We start from the raw sequence: 5,055 nt of genomic DNA on the forward strand, positions 1-5,055 counted from the left end.
TCTGTGTAATCCTACCCATATATAGTATCAGTCCCTATTTGCTATCCAGTGTGGTTTTGTGCTGTCTGAGGTGGATAAAGGAGCAATGTTATCATTTGTCCTTTATTTTTACTGAGTATATTGTCAATCATTGAAGGACTATAACCATTACTGTATGCTATTTCTTCAACTGATTTTCAAACTCAGGCTTGTTGCACACCCACATCCCATAGAAGTCATTCTTCCCCTCCCTTTACTCAGTCTCTTCATCACATTCACCAGTTTGTCCATAAGACGTAGGACCCTGTGCCATTACTCACTTGTACAGTGTAGTTTTAATATTTGAATATACTGTAATGTAAGATTTATTTGTTCAATGTCTCTTTAGGAATATCGTCATCATTTTGTTTCATATTGCTATAGTTATAAAAGTCACTTATCTATGTACAGCATTCTTTGTACAGTAGCGAATTCTCGCTGAAGTTGGTTCAACATTGTTATCTGACGAAGTTTTTAAGAAGCTGAAAGCCGGTTCATAATCTAATAAATATTATTTTGAAACATTAATACATTGTGTTCAAGTTATTAATATGTACTTGTTTATACAAATTCTGTAGAATATCTGTTACTAAGTTGTATATTTTCTTGTCCCATTCCATTACAGTAGGAAAAAGTATGTTTATGTTGTTTTAAAAATACGAATGATATTTTTGGTGCAAGTATTCACCAACTTAAGAAATTTACTGTAATTTTTTTTTAAATAACGGGTCACATTCTATCACAGCTAAAAACACTAGTTTTATTGCACTATATAAAAGGTTATTGCCTACTCGTAATCAACTTCACATTGGTTGTTCAGTGAACTTGAGAAAATTTTTCACAAACGAGAGAAACTCAAAATGTTTCTAATCTTTAGTAACTGATAATTTGTATGTTTCCATGTGTGTTTATTTTAATATTTCTTCAATTAGAAATACGGCTATACTGTTGTTAAAGTGGTAATACACATCAAAAGAAAAGATATGGTTCCAGAAATCTTTTCAAATCTCAAACATCTGTGTTGTATGTTTGTGTACTGAAATGACTGATGAAAATTTATACAAAAGCTGGGATATGAACGCACATCTCCTGCTCACTAGACAGATGCACTAACCACTATGCCAACCTGGCATAGTGGCTTCACAGCTGGCCTAGGTACAAATTTTCATCACTTCAGTCTACATATAGACATAACATTTATATTAGCCTTACATCACATTAGGGAGTTCATAGCAAAGTCATTGTTTGAGTTCGTGGTGTACTCAAATTAATGTACAATATGATATACATATGATAAAATAATGTAGTGTCCTTTTATGAAGTTGTCCAAAAAGAGAATCAGTTGTGGTGTTTTAAGGATGAAGCTGAACAGCCTAAAGCAGTATCCACACAAAAGTAGTACACGAAGTAAAGCTGCCTGGAAATAGGTCCTCATTGAAGCCATAGGACAACCTTTTTGATTTACGTGTAATTGTGTTACTGGTATGAATGTAGATGTGGTTGAAGTCAGCAGTTGGCGATGCCAGCAATACCTCCCATCCTGGTACAGTAATCAATACAGAGGCAGCACATAAAATCCTTCCACAACATATTATGGAGGCTCCTGAACAACCGCTTCCCCAAGCTTCATAAATTACAGCAACGCCATCCAAAGAATGTCCCCCCCCCCCCCCCCCCCCTCTCTCTCTCTCTCTCTCTCTCTCTCTCTCTCTCTCTCTCTCTCTCTCTCTCTCTCTCTCTCTCTCTCTCTCTCTCTCTCTCCCCCCCCCCCCCCCCTCCCCCCTCTCTCCACAAGGCAACTTCATCTTCCTGTGAGAAATGTGTTGCAACTGAGATTCAAGGTACTCCAAGTGCAGGTAGAAATGATGAGACCAGAACATTGGAAGGAAATGCGAATAAAAAAAACCTGAAAATATTGACACTAAAAGAAAAATCGAATTCTGGAAGGGAAGCACATCTGCCTGGTGAACAGGTGACCCGGATTCATATCACAGCCTTGGCACAAATTTTCATTCAACACTTCAGTCTGCATGTGTATGTCATTATTGTATGTTCATTCAGCTTTGTGAGCTGAAAATGAATTTGTCACCTCCCAACAGAAGAATGCTTTTTTGGTTTTTGTCCTAGTCTTCTGTAACGCCTTTGGCCAAGTACAGTGGAAGATTGATCTGTGTAATAGCGGAACACACACATTTACGCCACATGTTTGCGACTTTTGTTAAATGGAGGTGCGTAGCTCCAAAAGCTATAATTTGTAGATTTTTCCTCCACTTACTAAATAGTTTTTCTGGCTTTAACTGTGTTTTCATTTGGTAGATCTTTCCCTGTAGTGAAATAGAGTTTATATGTGATTAAAAGTGATCAGTGAACAATACGCTCTTTTTGGGTCTAGTGAAGCAGGGGATACAACCCGTCGGCTTTGACCAATGACATCATACATTAGTCATAAATAGTAATGTCTTCACTTCGAGCCATAGATAATAAAGCAGTTCTGTGTTCCGGATAAGCGCTATCATCATACATTAAAATAATTATTCATAATGATATTCAGGTAATTTGGAGTATTAGTTTGTTATTGTAGAACAATCTTTAGTGTCTTATTTTTGTTTATAGGAATGGATGTGTCTGTTTGTGGGTATGTAATTTTCGTTACTGTCTAGGTGAGATTCGGTTATTCCTCGATATTTCCGTGTGACAAGTTCACTTTCCCATTAGCTTCTTTCACTGTATTTCACTATTTTGACAACATATTTCACTGCTTTATTCCACCAATATGTGTAATTTCGTGTTGTGAAGTACGTAATAGAAATTTCTCAGCGGTCGATCTTCTTTCGTTTCCCAGCAGTAGTATCGGTACGACATTTTCGAATGTGTACTTGCTATATTACAGGCGAAACCCCTGACAGAACTAGAACTTGTATCCTGTCCTTCACTTCGCCTTTACACTGACACTATATATGTCAATTGGCGAGCAAGATACAAATGTTGCGTATAGCTACATAGCTCAAGTAATGAATGGGATACTATTAGCGTCCAAGGCAACAAGAAAACCGTACCCCATAGTGAAGTACGGGGTACAAATTGTACATGTGCTGTCTTCTTGTCTCTGTGTAGTTCAATTGAGGTACAGGTTGCAAATGTAACTTACGTCTATTTCCACTTTTTCGATACCAGTGTACATATATAGAGGTCAACGGAAGTTGGTGTACATATATTACATATGTAAGTCCTTCTGTCGTCAGTAGTACTGATATGTACGTAAGAAAAGACCGTTAGTAATAGCGGAGACGAAATAAACAACACATCTACAATTTGTATCCAATGTTCCACTTAGGGTTTCTGAATCGGAGGATACATTGTTCAAGTGAAGAACAGGACAGTAATGCTAGTGAAAACTAAGAAATCGACTTACGACAAACTCCTATTCCGTACTGTACTTAAGCAACACACTTCGACTGAGCTTTATATTTGTATCCAGTGTTTCATTTACGGTTTAGTGAAGCAGGGGATACATAGTTCAAGTGAACAACAGGACAGCAATGCTAATTGAAACTAAGAAATCGACGTACTCTGAACTTGTATCCTGTACTGCACTCAAGCAATGCAGTTCGAAAGAGTTTAGAGATACAACTGACATAAGTGTAACGTGATGTATTCTTTGCTAGTAATATATTTCATTCATTTCTTTCCATTGTATTTTGCGAAGAAATACTAAGATACAAACACGCGATATCGTTAACGTGAAAATACTACTGGCTCTTATGTATGTGACGTACAGTTTCTCTCTCTTGCATTTATTTGTTTCTAAACATTCTTCTCAGCTCTTTCATCTTTTGTTTGCTCTCTGGCTAATTCTGACGTCATTGGTCAAAGCCGACGGGTTGTATCCCCTGCTAAACTAGACACCTCTTTTTTATTGCAGGTGCTCTCAAGCCTTGATACACACCTGTGCAGATCCAACATTCCAGGCACAGATACCACCAACCATACCATTGTCAGCTAAGTGATTTTCCACTGTATGGTAGATTGCAGTTACACAATTCCAGTATTGTACAAATTTCTAGACTTAAAGCCCTTCAGTACCATATAGTAGCCTCTAAACAAAAAAGTCTGATTTTAATATCTTGCAAAGTGGCTAATTCATCCAGTTTTTGTCTGTAATCAACTAGCCACATAAGTGTGTGGTATAATTCCAGGTATTTATCATTGTGTTTTTCAGTGATAACGTGTGATTAGAGTTCATGCTTATTTCTCTTCCACACACACAGTTATATTAAGCTTTTCATTCTCTAACCATTATATTTGAAATGTTTATTCCTCTTCTGTACTATGCGTTCAAAATAACTTGAGGCGAGTGACAGTTCTACAAGGAACGGTTGCTAGCATGTGCTTAGTGCCATGACAATTTTGGGCCTGTGTGTGTCAGTCAGATGTCGATGGGTCATCATGGAATAATAAACAAATGACAGTCCTAAGCAGGGCACCTAACTTAACTGCCTGTTTGATAAGCAGGTCCAATTAGTGTTTTCCTTTAATGCTCTATTGTTTATTACCTTGGAACTTTATGTGGGGGCCAATATTAGATCCAACAGGACTGAAATGAGTGTCATGTGGAGGAAGTTGTACCTGTATTATGCTATGTTCTTTCACCACATTCCATTTCTCTCCTGGTTAGTGTGTGGTTTTTGGTTTGTGCAGCTTTACAAGTTAATGAAGTGTGCCATATTCATGCCATGTTCAGTTTTCTTTGGTGGATTATTCCTCTGTCCCCAGACAAAATTGATGTTTTCTCTGCTACATTGTCTGAGTTTTGTCTAACACAAAGGTCTGGTCTGGTGCATTGTCCATTAGCTGTATTGAATTTGCAGGAATATTTTGCAGCAGCAGATCGGAAAATCATTTTGTGGAAACTAAAGTATTCATTTCCTCAACATAATCATCTTGCCCTCTGCAACAAAAGATCAGTATACAGTTTGGAATGAAACCACCAGGTGATCCATTGTAAAGGACAATTACCTGTCCTGTCCAGTGCATTGG

This window comes from Schistocerca americana, chromosome 1 (assembly GCF_021461395.2).
Source record: "Schistocerca americana isolate TAMUIC-IGC-003095 chromosome 1, iqSchAmer2.1, whole genome shotgun sequence".
In the NCBI taxonomy this organism is placed as follows: domain Eukaryota; kingdom Metazoa; phylum Arthropoda; class Insecta; order Orthoptera; family Acrididae; genus Schistocerca; species Schistocerca americana.